We start from the raw sequence: 17,259 nt of genomic DNA on the forward strand, positions 1-17,259 counted from the left end.
ATAATACCCCAGACAATAGTAGAAACATGTATACAGTACAACAAAAAAGCTTTAAATTTGTATCACTATACCAATACCCATACCAATGTAAAATACTTGAGGTTAATAGTTGTTTTAATATCCTATATTCTTTTATTCCCCCTAAACAATGAGAACATCCATAACCCACAAAATTACCAAAAACCACTCACCATACCTCTTGGTAATATGGGGATTGTATTCTCTAGACTGCTTTCTGTTGTCTGAGGTTGATGGCAACTTTAGGAATCATGAGAAAATTGAGATGATGGTCAAGTCCTCAGAAAGCTAGTTGTAGCATTTGTTGTCCAGTCTCAGAACAGTTCTTATGCAGAGGGATCAGGATATATGTCATATTTCATGTTTTTTCTTGATTTCTTTATGTCCATAGCCAAGATTTTCAGGATGGATTGCCTGATCAAACCTTATCTCTATTAATCTTGAAGGACTTCATAGCCTTTAGTTTTCTGTGGAAACCAAATCATAACCTCTTCCCCAATGCAATAAATACATTTTCTGACTTCCAATTTAAAGTTAAGACATTCCTAAAATATCTAGTTTTTTTTTAAATTTTATTTATTTATTTTTTAAATTTTTATCTGCAATCACTTTACAATCCAATGTCTCTCATCAGCATGAAAAAATTCAAAGTTTTTTTTTTTTTTTCAAGACAGGGTTTCTCTGTATAGCTTTGTGCCTTTCCTGGAACTCGCTTTGGCCTCGAACTCACAGAGATCCACTTGCCTCTGCCTCCTGAGTGCTGGGATTAAAGGCGTGTGCCAAAGTCAACACAACAGCATACAGATCCAGACTTCTTGTGTATTACCTATCTTTACCTGGCTTATTATTCTTATATTATTTACTCCCTCTTTAAAGACTCTATTTTAATGTTTATAAGCTACTTACATTTTCTATGACTTTCTATATCCATTTTATTTTTCTTAAGCTTATGCACATTTTAAACACACTGTAACATGTCTGGAGTTTTTTTCCTTTGGACCTGTCTTACTACATGTCTCTAGACTTTTCTAGTGGTGATATATTGTGTACCCTAATAAAACTTGCTTCAGGATCAGAGGACAGAGCCAGACACTAGATTAGACATAGAGGCCAGACAGTAGTGGCACACATCCTTAATCCTATCACTAGGGAGGCAGAGATCCGTCTGGATCTCTGTGAGTTCAAGGCCACACTAGAAACAGAGCCAGGCAGTGGTGCAACACACCTTTAATCCCAGTACTGGGAAGCACACTCGCCTTTAATCCCAGGAAGTGATGGCAGGGTGGAGAAAGGTATATAAGTCATGAGGAAACAGGAACTAAAGCATTTCAGCTAAAATCCTTTCTCAGTTGGGTGAGGACTCAGAGGCTTTCAGTCTGAGGAAACAGGATTGATTGGCTCAGGAGTTGGTGAGATGAGATTGGCTCTGGCTTGCTCTGCTTCTCTGATCTTTCAGCTTTCACCCCACTATCTGATACCTTTTTTTTTAATTATAAGACCATCTTAGATTAAAATAACATTTTCTGACTGAGTGAGCCAAACCTTAAACTGCTAAGTGTCTTTGCACTGAAAACTGGGTCCACCATCGTTGGTTCCATGAGAACTGAGCTTTACACACCTGAGCCTGACTGAGAGCTGCATTCAACTGGGAGCTGCATCTAACCACCCCAGCTCCAGGAAGCTGGTGTCTCACACTGTGGCAAGCATTTTTTAGTCTTCTGTTTTTACTTAATGTTCTGGCTATACAAGTGCTCACTGTATGGTTGAGCCTCTTAAAGAAGTCGTGCCTTTTTTTTGTTTTCAGACCCTATGTAGAAATTCAAACCCCACATTGGAATGCTAAATGTAGCAGACTTTCTTTTGGACCACCAACCCCTAAATTATTATTAGCTATGAATGCTCAGCCTTATTTAGCTTAGGCTTCCTTCTTACTAGCTCTGATAACTTATTTTAGCCCATTTCTCTGCATCCATGTTTTGCCTCAGGCATTTTTACCTTTCTTTCTCTCTTTATGTCCTACTCTGTGTCTGCCTGCCTGGCTGGCTGGCTGAACCTGAGCATCTCCCTCACTTTCTCCTTTGTTCTATCCTGTTTTCAGAGCCTAGATTCCTCCTACTTCTCTCTGCTGGCCAGCCTTCCCTGCCCCTCTACTGCTTAGCTATTGAGCATTCAGTTTTTTATTAGACCTATTAGGTGCCTTAGGCAAGCAAGGTAAAACAGCAACACATCTTTACACAATTAAACAAATGTAGCATAAACAAATGTAGCACATTGTTACATACATAATTAAACAAATACAGCATTTTGCTGCCTAGTTAAAGTAATATTCCATAACATTAATCTAGTGGTATAAAGTTAAGAACTTACGGGAAGTTCATTACTATGTCCTCCTAGTTCCCATGACAGACAGCTGTGGGGTTTTGGCCAATTTAATAGTACCAAACTTGTTCCAGTTCTGAATCCTGCTTTAAATCAAATTGTCAAGTTGTTCAATGCTCATATAACATTCATGGAGTTAATTTTTGGTTATACTTGGCAGGAAAAGTTGCTATTTCAGCATTTGCCTACATGTTCACATGATTTCTCCACTGTGTCTCTGTGAATATCACTCAACTTCAAACTCTATTTATACTGGTGAACTATAATAATGTCACATTAAATTGATGGTATCTACAAAGGCCCTGTTTTCAAATAAGTTTACTGTCTGAGGTAGCAGGAGTTAGGGCATTAACTTACATTTGAAGGAGACAAATCCCATCCCATTATAAGAATTCATAAGGCAGCCATTATACTGAACAAGTTCAACTGACTTTCCAAACTCCTAGTAAAGCAAAGATTTTTTTTTCTCATTAGTATATAATCAAATAGCAAATAGAATATGAACATTATCATGATTTAAAGAATAATGATAATAGGTGGAAGGGGCCCATTATTTCTAAAAGTAGCATTCACAGTTCAGAAACTTCAAGGCAGATTTCCTAGACATATATTAGAAGTTTATATATGTCAAAGCTACTTCAAAATTTCTTGAAAAAAGAAATAGTCTGTATTTCTTTCTTTCTTAGAATTGATTTGCCACTATAAATTCAGTTTGGTTGGTAAAGAACTAATGAATCTTATCCTGAGTGATTTTGTTTGTGTATGGGATATTTTGAGATTTCTGCTTGCTTATTCATTTGTTTTGTTTTATGTGATAGTGAACAACTGATAGTGGATAACTGTGCTCTCTCTCTCTCTCTTTCCCTCTCTCTCTTTCTCCCTCACTCTCTCTTATAAGAAAATATTTGGCAAATCCTATACCAGTTCACCATCTGCTAAATCTTGCTTTTTCAATCCCACCTTTTTTTATTTCATCATTTATTAGCATTTGTTTTTTAGACATGTGATTAATTCTCACATAGGCAAACACATTTATTCTTTAACCAGGGGCATATTTTTTTTTCCTTTTGGGGGGTATCCCTTAACTTATTGATCAAGGAAGGTGGATGAAGCTTCACTCAATAGCCACTCAAGAGACATTCAGTTTACTGTATCACCCTTGGGAGCAGGGGAGGCTCTTAGTGAAGTCTGAGCAGACCTGATCATGATTTCTACAAAAATTGTCTCTCCCCTATGGCCATCTGGATAATTGTCTCCTCTGTTTGGTTCCTATATCTTGTTAACTTATCCTTATTGACAGTAGTTTTCTTCTGCCATAAGAAAACACTTCCTTATTTTTTTTTTAAATTTTTTTTTCAGTCAGTGAATCTGGAACTTTTGTCAAAGTAGAAAGCATGTGCTCTGAAACTGCTTTGTTTAGTGTAGAGTCAATTGTAGTCATGATATTTATACATTGAAGTAGTATTGAGACAATTTTTAATGTAGAGTATATACTATTAAAAATTCTGGAAATATGAACACTTAAGACAAAATACTATAAGATTTATAACTAAACTTCTTTGGTGTATTTTTAAATCAACAAATGGTATAAAGGTATCAAATACTCACAAACTAAATAATTTTTTTAGTTTCTTTTTCTTTTTGTTTCCTCTCTCAGTATTAAGTTCTTTTTTGGGGGGTGGGAGGTGGGAAAGCACTTCATACAATGAGTACTGCATCTAGATCATTCCCACCTTTTCCCTCCCCAACTCCTTCCCAGTTTGCTTCTCTTTTTCCCAAATCCATGTCCTCTTCTTCAATTATTATTAAAATATAATCTTTTGCAATTTCACATATCATATCTAGACAGTATCTACATCCTACAGTGACCAGAACAGCAAGGAACGTGAATTAGTAAGCATCAGTGTAGTAGAATATACAATACTTTAGGTATATGCCTAGTAACAGAATACCTTGGTTACATGGTAAATCTATTTCTAGATTTTAAGAAACCTCCACACAGATTACCAGAATGTCTGTACCAGTTCAGACTCCTACCAATATATTCTTGCCAAAATTTGTTGTCCTTTGTTATTTTATCTTATCTATTCAAACTAGGATATGATGAATCCTCAAAGTAGCTTTAATTTGAATTTATTTTTAAAAATAGGTGTTAGAGAGATGGATCAGTTGTTAAGAGCATACACCATTCTTCCAAAGGACCTGAGTTCTGTTCTTAGCACCTGTGTCACGTGACTCATGATTTCTAATTCCAGCTCCTGGGGATCTTACCTCTCCCAACTTTATGTCTTCTTTTCCACACTTTGTTTATTGTGTTTTAACCCACTGAGTACAATTGGTGCTGCCCCTGTATACATAGGTATAAGGCCATCTACTGGAACAGAGGCAGACAACCCACCTTGCACTCTACCTCTGAGGAAAACTGATGCTCTCTACCTGAGAAACCATTAACTTACAATAGCTTCTCATCTGAGAATGGCACCTCCTCATTTTTCTGTGGACCCCCTTGATTTTTGTTCCTTAGGATCTCTCTGTCCCCTCCTCTAAAATTTTTCTTGAACCCTGAAGGGCAGAGGATGTGATGTAGATAACCCATTTAAGACTGAAAACTCCAAAGCCACACAGTCTCTGTTTTTGACCAGTTGTGAGTCTCTGTATTAACTGCCAACCTCTTCAAAAAGAACCCTCTCTGATGAAGGGATACAAGAGAGATGAACTAGTCTATAGACACAAAGATAAGTATTTAGACAGCAGTTAGATATAGTGTCCATTTGGCAAAATAATAGCAGTAAGTTCTCCTCCAGGACCTCTAATCCCCCAAGCCATTGGTTATTGGTGAGATTTAAAGTAGAAAGCATGCAGTGTCCTTCTGTAGAGTGTGCTTGAGATCCAATTAGAAAGCTGTTGCTTAGCCTCATAACATAACTATTGCTCCAATGGATATGTTGTGCCAGGCTGGTAATTATTGTAGATCACAGGGCTTGTAGCTAGGTAAGATTATTTTATCCTCTTGCAGCCTTCAAAACACCTTTTCTCAGTATGTTTAGGCCATGTGGTGTTGGCACAAACCTTTGATACAACGATAGCCTGGGTATTGCTGGCTGATGCACTTTTCTTACTAGAATGGACTGGTGGTCAAAGATGATGGTTAATTCCTTGTACCTATTTCTGCCATCAGCTTCTTGATATGACGTAATAAAACTGCTGGTGAGTGGGTATGCACCGTGAGGATTTAAAGACTTCCTGAAGACATCAGGAAGCAGTGAGAAGGAAGTCATCAGGAAACACACAAAAGGGAAACATCAGGCTAGGAAAACAGAAAAGAAAAAGAATAGAGTAAAACAAGCAATAGAAATGATAATAAAATGAAGAACTAATATTTGGCCCTCAGAAAAATCCTTGGTGTCTGTCTGTCCAGTAGTTCACCTACTCTACATCTTTTCAGTTTCCCTGGCCTGCTGAAGCCACAACACTCATCAGAACCCTAAGTGAGATACTGACATGTTGGAGATGTGTGTATGTGTATGTTTCCCTTTTTTCCCAGCTCCAGAGAATTAAGTTTTGCCCCAGAGTACTGTTTACTCCCTCAGATTAAAAAGTCAATTGAGTGAGTGGTCTGCCAACTCTGTGTGGATCCCCTTCAATTCCTGAGTTGCAGAGGGCTGGTCCTTCCAGCATCATTAATGGCTATATTATTATCCCTTACATGAATGCAATGACCACCTTATTGTTTCCAATGTAATTTGAATATAGTGAACATTTTTATGAAAAACTTTCTGAAGTTGCTTTTCTTTTCTTATTTCTTCCTTCTTTTCTTTCTTCGTGAAGTTGATTTAAGAATTTTCTTAAACTGTATTTCCATAAACATTAATACTGAATCAAGGATCACTCCATAACACATAATTTTGTTGGCAAATATGAATAACTCCTCCTTTTCTCATTTTCTCAAACAAAGAATAAGAATACATTCATCATCAACTCAGATATATATACATGTATAATTCATTTCTGTAGATAAAGAAACATATGAAACTTAGAAACAACCAAATTTTGCACTGTGACTGTGCATATGGTCTATAGCCACATGAAAATGCAAATTCTCAAGGGCCTGTAGAAGATGAAGAGAGGCTGTACTCTAACAATTGTTTGAAAATGAGTGTGTAAAACTATTCTTTCCAGGGTACATTTTATGTTATTAGCACAAAATGCCATCTGTTCAACAAGACCTGTGCCCATATGGAGAGAATGATTTTTTGATGAGTATAAAACCTTCCTCAAAGCCTGTCATGGCTCTTACAAGAACTCCAGGGATGCAGAAAAGAGGGAAGTGGCAACCTATCTTCTGTTTTCTTTGAAAACCAAGGTCTGTTTCTTGAAGCTGAGCAGTGGAAATTGGTAAGGATTATTGTTCATCTAGGATTCTCAAGTACCAAGGGCCTAGTGGTTAAACCTCTCCAGACACTCTGTCCAGCATTTTCATCCATTTGTGCTTTGATCTATCAGGTCCTCGGTTCTTTAGCAGTTATGTGCATTTGTCCAACTGTGCTCAACTTTCTCATTTTGCTCCCCGTTTTCTGTTCCTCATGCTTTCTAAGTCTTCTTGGTCTTTAAATACAAAATTCGTCTTACTGTAAAACTTACCGTGCTCTCCTTACTTCTTGAATTTAAATTCATGCCATTTCTTATTTTGGGAAGATCTGATACATGTAAGCTCTAAATTGGCCTAGACTTGAAGTTGGCCCGTGATTTGACTGCAGAGAGACAGAGATAAGTTTTCTTCTCAATTTTCTCATAGTAAAATCAATGAATTTGGAGACATTGTCTCTTAGGTTCTAGTACAGAGTAATTTAATTCAGTGTAACACTTGGCAAGTAATTTCTTTTTGATTGAGTTTTGTACATTACAATCCATGTTTATTGAATTTTGCTATTGCTATCATCATCATCATCATCATCATCATCATCATCATCATTACTCGTATTATTATTGAATCAGAGTCTCACTTTGCAGCATAGGTTTGTGTGTTGTCATTGTAGTCCAGGCTGGCCTGGCACATGATGTGATCTTCATACCTCATGCTCCTGAATACTGGGATTCCAAGTGTGAGTCACCATGACTGGCATTATTCCTTAAAGTTTTGCAATCAGGAATTCTGTTGGAAGTATTATTTCTATTAAGAATTATTGCAGAGTTAGTTCATTAAGAGTGATTGATTTAAGTGGCTGAATTGATGCCCATTCTTCTTTATTTTTCTTCTTTTTCCTATTCTCTTATATGAAACTTGGGATGTTCCAGGTATAAGAACATAAAGATCATTTGTCTGAACTCAGGTACTCACAGAAGAATAACTATGAACAGACGGAATGTAAACAGTGTTACAAGAGGGATGAATATGTACACGAGGCATGGGAGGTCAAAAGTGAACATGTCCTAGATTAACTAGGGAGTGATGTATACCAAGTAGAGCCAAACTCACAGCTGGTTTGACAGTTTCTGTCAGCATACATCTAATAAGGCAAAGACAAAATGAAAACCTAGATGATAGGCTCTTTTCCTTGAAAACATGGCCATAAATACCCCCCTAAATTGAAGAGCAAGTCAATTGCTGTTTTTGAGTTTCCTTATCTACCACAGTTCTATATTATATTTAATACTTACTTATATACAAACAAGAAAAAGAAAAAAAATATTCTTTCATTTGTATTTAGTAGACTCAGCTATCACTTCTTCCATTGAGAGGCAGTGACTGCATATGGAAGTAAATTCATGACCGTATTGTCTATATTAATGACTTTTATTTGTTCCTCATTTAAGAATGAGCCAGGCATTGAACAAGGTATTGTGTAATTGAATCATATTAAAGAAGAGCTATTTAATTGCAATTAGTGTAAAAATAATTTATTTATGAAAAGCTACAATATGCATTGATATTCTATCATTCATTCATTTCCAGTCTGGTGCTGTGTGTGCCCCATTAAACTGTAAAATACAGGGTCATCAACCTGCAATTTTACTTGCAGTTACTTTACTAGACTATGTTCTGTTCCTCTCTGTTTGGTATAGCACCATTAAGTTCTTTTGGGCCATTTATCTGTGTAATTCAATTCCTCTGTGGTCATCTAGAGATTCTTTTCAGTTCTAATTAAGCAGTGTGATCTGGGCAGAAAATAGTCAGCTTTCCTTGAAAAACTGGTAAGGAAGCAAAATCGAACCACACTGTTAGCTCTCCTCAGTTTCATCATTAGCAATAAGAAGTCCAGCATATTATTCACATTCTAGACCATCAAATGTGGAGTATTTTATCAGAGAGTGTACTTGCCACTGAATAAAGTGTGTGAAAAATAGAAATCTAAACTCAGGTCTTGAACCTGAGAAACTACTTGATCATCTATCTATTCTTCTTAATCATTGCTTGAAAGAATGGTTAATTCAACATAAACACATATCTGTATAGTTGGTTGTTTTTTCACTCTTTGTTCTTTTAGGGGGGCTGCCACCCACTTCCCAAATAAATCACACAGAAACTTATTGTTTCTTATGAGTGCCCAGCCTTAGCTTGGCTCATTCTTTTTTTTTTTTTTTTTTGTTTTGTTTTTTTTCAAGACAGTGTTTCTCTGTGTAGCTTTGTGCCTTTTCTGGAACTCGCTTTGGAGACCAGGCTGGCCCGAACTCACAAATATCCACCTGCCTCTGCCTTCTGAGTGCTGCGATTAAAGGTGTGAGCTTTAATCATTCTAGCCAGCTTTTCTTAACTTAAATTATCCACCTAACTTTTGCCTCTGGACTTTTACTATTTTCTATTTCTATATATCTTTTCTTTATGTCTTACTCCTTGTCTGGCTGTGTGGCTGTGTGGCTGGCCGGCTGGCCCCTGGTGTCTTCTCTCCTCCTCCTTTTCTCACTCCTTAAACTTCTCTTACCAGATTTCTCCTCCTATTTATTCTCTCTGCCTGTGATCATGGTCTATCTTTTCTGCCACCTGGCTACTGGATGTTCAGCTCTTTATTAGACCAGTCAGGTGTTCTAGACAGGCAAAGTAACACAGCTTCATAGAGTTAAAAATGCAACATAAAAGAATGCAACACATCTTTGCATCATTAAACAAATATTCCACAGCAGAAACAAATGTAATACAACTTAACTAATATCCAACAACACATCTGAATGCTGATTAAATAACTCACAAGTGCAAGAAGGTGAAAGAAATGGTATTTAATTGAGTTCTCTTCAAATATACAGTAGAGCAGTGGTTCTCAACCTGTGTGTCTCAATCCTTTGTGGGGGAAGGTCGAAAGGTCCTTTCACAGGGGTTGAATACCAGATATCTTGCACATCAAATATTTGCATTCAGATTCATAATAGTAACAAAAGTACATAATTTTATGGTTGGGGCTCACCACAACCTGGAGAAATATATTAAAGGATTGCAGCATTAGGAAGGTTGATAACCACTGCAGTATAAGATATTGAGCTGCAGATTTCATAACCAAATCTGTACCAAGTTTGTGTTGTATTTTACAGATAAATTAGTTACAGTGCATAGACTTTATATAAGATACTTCTTTAGATGACATTTGAATGCAACTGTACTGGGTTACAAAGTTCTCTGAGATATTGCAGTATGTAGGTTCATTTAGCAATGCTACTGAAGGGCTATGGAGAGTTTATTGATTATTTGGAATTTATTTTCTTGTCTAAGTACTAAGAATTTTTTGCCTTTATTCTCCCACTCCCTCCTAGTGATCTATTGTTAACCATTTTTATTGCTAAAATCATCGACTCATAAAGCAGATTCAAGTTGAAAAAAAATAACTGTCTTATTTCATTGATAGGAAATGATGTGTGTGTGTTTGTGTGTGTGTGTGTGTGTGTGTGTGTACAAGTAAGTAGTGATAAACAAAAAGGTGAGCCATACTTTAGTATTTGGATTCTGTCTGGTGTTCCTTGCCCATTCTGCTTGCTATTGTTCATTTGCATAAATGCTTAGGGCTAAATTAGTTAGCACATTTTCCAATGAATACTGGCTTGCCTTGATGATTCTGTAGACTTGATTCTTCTTTAGATTTCCATTTTACTATTGACTTGTGTCTGTGTATAGGTATATGAACATAAAAGCAGGTACCCACATAGATCAGAAAAGGACATCAGATCACATAGAGCTGTTTTTTGGCCAGAGATGAAGTCACCTGTTTTATCAAAATATGTTGGAGTCTCAGAAACTGAAGGTTGGTTAAGTCATGAAATGACTGAGCTTTTGATGTACATCCACAGCCATTTTATGAAGAACATTTCAGACCTTCTTCCTCTCATCCCAGCATTCTTCTCCTATGCCTCTCAGATACTGAATTTTGCACATTCTTTTGCACCCCAAATTTTCACATCTTCCTCTTCTACCAGCCTTAGATGAGCACATTCAAGGCTGACTTTGTGCTGTGTCTTCTTTAACTCCGTCTGTTCTGGGCTTTGGAGTCACACACACAATAGCAGTTCATAAACACCTCCTGTGCTCTATAAAAGTGTGCTTCTAACCATAGAACAAGGTAACTTAAAAGTCAAAATAACTGAGATTTGTCTCTTTTGTGAAAATAGATATACCCAACCCCATTGCCAATGACTGATATAGTATGAGAATTAGAGAAAAAAAACTTTCATTATTAAAAATTCTATATGATTGTAGACCTTTTATATGGTTACCTAATTAATTTACTTCTAAATAAGGGATCATCACCAGAGATATATATTTATAGCAGCAGTACATATAATATAAGAAAAAAAAGATGCCATTTTAGGTAACATATGGCATGTGCCATTCATAAGTAAGGATATGGTATCAGATGGGCTTGAAAATATCCAGACTTGATGAAAAAAGTCATTTTCTATACCAAAGAAGATCACTATTCTTTTGAGAGTAATAACTATTAGAAAGATACAAAAACATTTGCAATATACTATGGGGGCAGTGAATGAGAGAAGGACTCTTACAAAATATTACAGCATGTAATTTCCTATAATCAGAAACCAGAAAAAATCTGATGACAGGCAAAATGCTTCACGGTATCCAAGCTCAAGAGGAAGTTGGAATTTCTATCTAGTTTTTGTTCCAGGGTAGTAACAGATTGAAAATAAAATAAAATAAAATAAAATAAAATAAAAATAAATGTATGTCCAGGAGGGTGTGGCCTTGCCTGAGGATGTGGTCATGGGGGCAGAATTAGAGGTTTCAAAAGTCATGTGTGTGTTTCTAGTGAGCTCTCTCTGATTCTAGTATGTGATTTGAGTTTTCATCTCTCAGATATTTTCTCCACCATGTTTTCTCTCTGTTATCACAGACACTAACTCCCTGGAACCATGAGACCTGTTAAACTCTTTTTGTAAGTTGCCTTGGTCACTTTCTTTTGTTATAGGAATAGAAAAGTAACTAATAACAGTGTCAGACAAACTATCTATCCAGAGAGGATTGAGAATAAATTCTGAGTGTTTGTGAGGGTAGAAATTAAATTGAGATAATGGGCATTTTAATGATTTAATAGGAATGTACAATTTTACTTGTAACATACTGAAATAAGTCATACTAACATGCTACTAAGGGGGTACCTATAACATTGCTGAAAGTGATGTTCTGTGTAGAGTGAAGCAAGGAGCCTGGGCTGGCAATGGCAGATGGCAGGAAAATGGATAAAGGCTTCAGAAGAACATCTTTCCCTAAAATAGTAAGGCCATAAAATTACCATATGGACATGTTCTTCAGGAGGATTTGGAGACTGTTGCCAAGGCAATGATGAATAGGTTGGAGAGTTGGTTAGTAGCATAGTCTGAAAATATAAACTGTCCTTTCTGTTAGAAAGGAGGTGATATACCCCTACAGTAGTAGGAGAGATGTAGCTGCATTAAAGAGTAGGGGAATGTCAACAGAAATTTTGATGAGTATTAAGATGGGAGCTGTAGTCAGAGAGTTCTGAGTGGCAGATAAGGCAGATAATACAACAGTTCAAGGATTTGGTAAGTTTTGGAAAAAAGAGATCGTCAGTAGCAATATATTTAATATTTTATACAGTTACCAAACAAGCCTGAATTTTGATATACTGGGAGCACCTATCTCCCACCTCAGCAGTCATAATTCCCCATTTGACTTTATATTGGCATTTACCCAGAGAACCCACACTAAGCATTCAGGGGTATCCAAATATAGAGAATCAATGTATCCATCCCAAGTGCTACATTTGTTACTTGTACTTTACATAATGACTCTTATAGTGGAAAATCATGGAACTAGGTTCTTCAACTGATCCTAACTCTGAACACTAAAAAAGAGAACAAAATGCTTACTTACCTGGCATGGTAAATCTATCTTTAAGGATTTAAAAGGCTCAGTTGTGGTTACTCCCATTATATCTCTGGTGGGTCACTAGTCTAATTAATATATGAACCACATGTTTTCTGTATAGTCCACTTCCTAGAGTTTGTTGCACATCAACACAAGTATGTATATACTGTGTCAATCTACAGATGGCATCCTTTCCCATTCAATCTGAAAGAAAATTCAGATATTCTATTTTTTTACTAGAGCAATTTCTTTTCTTTACATGTTGTTGTATTAGGAGCCTGATGTTCTCACTTAATAGTAGAAAACCAAAATTTGTCACTTCTTAAATAATTAAATATTAAAAACTATTCATGAATTAAAATAATGAAAAAATTATGGGTGTAAATTCCAATATTCTTAATTCAGGTCAAGTAAGAATCCACTGCACTCAGGAGCGAAAGCACTAGAACTGAAAATGGGTCCTAATGCTTGGACATTCTCACCCTGTCCGACCAGCAAGATGGACCTGAAAGCTGGTTTGAGACCATTGACACCTCTGAGAAATTCTGAAACAGTCATCAAGGACTTAAATCAAGATGTGCACAGTGTATCAAATGCATGCAAAGGGGACAGTTCATTTAAACACAAGATCAAATATCAGTAGAAAGTCCAATGATCCAGTGCTGACATCAGATATAATCATCAAGGACAACTGTCTTTCCAGAGGCTTGTTATGGTTTCATGCAGGTAGCACAGGGTTCCATGGCAAAATGCCACATCAGAATCAGCTTGTGCAGCAGATATCTGGCCACCTGCTCTGTTCCTCAGTTCATCTAGAACCATTTGTCTGGATAACTGAAATGATTGAATCATCATACTCATGTTTGCTTAGCCACATTTGATGGAAGTTGGGCAATGAGGCCTTGACATTTGTCTCATGTGACCAAGAAGCACTTATGTAAAAGGTTTGACAAGATATCATTTGTACTTCATCACAAGCTGAATCCTCACAATACGAGTCCCTAGACTTCTGGAGCAAGGACAGACTGACAATAATATAGAACTATATATTTCTTTCAAAGATAGTTTCTGAGCCTTGAAGAAATTACATCACCATTAGAAGGTATCTGCCTTCCCTCTGACTCATAAGCAAAGGAAGGTCCGGCAGAAATATACTGTCACTGAGTGTTTCACACACAGGGTTAGCCTAAGTAAGATAAAAGATGGAGGTGAGAGACCTCTATTTAAATTATCATCTCTTACTGTCACACTAAAACCTTTGTCAGATCTCATATCTTAGATTTCACAACAGATGTCCCTCAATACATGTATGGATAAATAAAATGTGGTACATGTATACAATGAAATATCAGTCATTAAAAAATGAAATCATGAAATTGCAGGTACATGGATGGAATTAGAAAAAAAATTATCCAGACTTAGGTAACACAGACCCCAAAAATAAATGTTACGTATTTGCTTATATGTGGCTATTAGCTGTTAAGTCAATGACAACAGAGCTATGATCTGTAGAACTACAGAGGTTAGGTACAGAGTAAGGGAATAGGGGGAACAGATAGATATCTCCAGGAAAGGGAAATAAGATAGATATTTATAAATGAATTGGGGGGAGGAAACTAAAATGGTAAGATCAAATGAAGAGGGAAGAAAAGAAGGGGGAAAGGGAAATAATACAGGGAGACACAACTAAAATCAAGGGTCATTAGAGGGGTAATATGGAAACCAAATATAATACAATCTTCCTAAAATATATACATACATTGCAGTGATCTCAATGAATTCACCAAATAATGAGGGAGCCCGAGCCCCAGGTGAACATCTTTTGTCACCAAATGAAGCTTCCATTACCAGGAATAGGTTACATGTAATTGATCCATTGTCCAAAGAGGTTACATGGGAACCCCAGATAACTCAGGCTATTGCCAACACTACATAGGTTGCTATCCACAAGCTGACAGTAAGACAATATGTGCACAATGCATCAAACTTGGAGAAGTTGATCTGGTGCTTATCCAGAGCCTTCCCCCATGAGCTAGTGTTCTTCCTACCAGGAGGACTCTGTATGCTACCAAAGGAGAAATGTAAACACTAACCCCTTTGATCTACAAGTGCCCTGCCAGCAAGATACGCTAGTTCAATGGTGGCCCAAAGCTTGTGAGAGTAACCAACTAATAACTGATTTGACTTAAGGCCCACTCCAGGAGATGTAAACCATACCTAAAACTGCTTAGGTGACAAAGAACCTGAGACCAGACAGCCACTGTAGTTGGAAGTTTTTCCGTGTCCCACCCAGTCACACGGTCCCTCAGCTGCTTATAAAATAATCATTCAGAAGCTTATATTAATTGTGAACTCTATGACCATTAGCTCAAGCTTATTACTGACTAGCTCTTACATTTAAATTAACCCATAATTCTTATCTATGTTTACCCATGTGACTTGGTATCTTTTCCAGTTTTGCCTTGTCATCTTGCTTCCTCTGTGTCTGGCTGGTGACTCCTGATTCAGTTCTTCCTCTTCCCAGAATTCTCCTTATCTGCTTATCCCACCTCTACTTCCTGCCTGGCTACCGGCCAATCAGCATTTTATGTATCAACCAATTAGAGTAATACACATTCACGGCATACAGAATGATATTCCACAGCATTTCTCCTTTTCTGTCTAATCAGAAAGGAAGGTTTTAACTTTAACATAGTAAAATTATATATAATAAAACAATTATTGAGCAAGAATTACAGTTATAAAACCTAGTCTATTTGTATTTGGCAAAATTAAAGAAAATATTTTATTTATCCTATATTTGTGAGTCTAAGGTTTCACATCTAACTTATCTTTTAACATTAAACCAAGGAAAATTACAACTACCTAGTCTTCAACTACATCAAAGACCTCAGAAGGATACAATATTACCTAATTAAACAAGATGAGCATTGTAAGCAACTTCCAAAAATCTAGAATGACAGAGACAGCTGGCTACCTGGACAGTCACCCAAAATTCTGATGCAACGTTGGGACATCCTTCTTTAGCCTATAGGCCTAGAGTTTCTCAGTCATTTCTCTCTGTGTCCTGTTATTGGTGAAATTATTAAGGCCACTCCACGTAAATAAAAGGAGATTTATTTAATGGCGTAACTTACAAATTAAGGGATAGGTAGGTCGCGGAGTCTGGGGAAGGTGTATCGCAGTCCAGCGGTGTTCTCTGGAGCTCTGCTTGGTACACCTCTCCAGTCCAAGGTCCCGCAACAGAGAGAGAGCCCGCCGATCCAGCTCTCAGGTCCCCAGGCGCCTCCTTTCGCCCCGCCTTGTAGGCGTGACAGTTGCCGAAGTCTCAATGGGGGTTGGAACTTCCAGATCAAAGCTGGAATGGCTACCCACTACATCTCCCCCTTTTTGTCTAAATAAGAAAGTTCTAACCTAATACAAGACTATATACAAAGGAATGGTTATCAAATATAGTCCAGGAATAATGAGGGATAATGACCTAGATAAGATGGAACTACAACCAATGCAAACAATATCAAGCAAGAAACACATACTATAATCCAGAGAAGTATAGAGCATAGGTAAATGGCATGTTACAAAGATCCAACGTGGTGGCAAGAGTTTCCACCTAAGACCTGAAAAAAAAGATTCTAAAACAGAGCTAAAAACAGCTTCCTAATTGTCTCTCTCAAATGAGCGGCAGCTGCCGGTTTGAGCTACTGGCGGGTTGCTGGCGTGCGCTCGACCTGTGGTATGGCGGGAATGAGGCCTCTGCAAGTGGCACATTAAGCTACATTGTGGATTTAGCCTTTGCTAGTACAAAACAAAAAAAGAGGTTTCTGGGCTACACGCTGCTTGGATAAAAGCATAGACCCACGATAGCTCCCAGAGCTGGTGGTAAGCATACTGCCGCCATGTTGGGAAGCTGAGGTGGGCGGAGCCAGCAGCCACAGCTGCTGCAGCTTAAAGCAACAGATTCACAATAAGACAGATTCAGATGTAATAGTTTAAAATGTGTGTAAAATATACGTAGGCTTAAAAGAGACAAAAAAAGGTGATATATACAGTATAGAAACAAATACATGGTTTAAAAAAATAAAGTCTTTAAAGAGACAGTAAAATTAATATAAAAAATAAGCCACGTAGAGATGACTATTACACAGAGAGTCTGGATTGTGTTGTCTTTGGGATTCTTAACTACAGAGAGATGTTTGATTGTAAAGGAAGCTGAGTTAAACCAGTATGTATATTTTAAAGATACTTTGACTTCAAAATTTGGATGTAAGGATATGTTGCTTTGGAAAAGAGTCTCTTTTGTTTCCACAGAAAGCAAGAGGCTATGGATTTGTTCCAGAGTAAGATACATCAGGTTTGACCAGCCAAGACCCCCTGAAAGGTCTCCGATGACACCATGGCCCAGATGATCCAACATCCAGAACCGTTTCAAGACAACTGGCTCAGATGATACAGCCTCACGGACTACTCCATGATCCTAAAATTTTCTTTGTTTCCCCAGAAGATACAGCGCCCCCCTCCAGCAGGAAGTAGTAAGAGAA

The sequence above is a fragment of the Peromyscus californicus genome, unplaced genomic scaffold (assembly GCF_007827085.1).
Source record: "Peromyscus californicus insignis strain IS unplaced genomic scaffold, ASM782708v3 Scaffold_4__1_contigs__length_199733344, whole genome shotgun sequence".
NCBI lineage: Eukaryota > Metazoa > Chordata > Mammalia > Rodentia > Cricetidae > Peromyscus > Peromyscus californicus.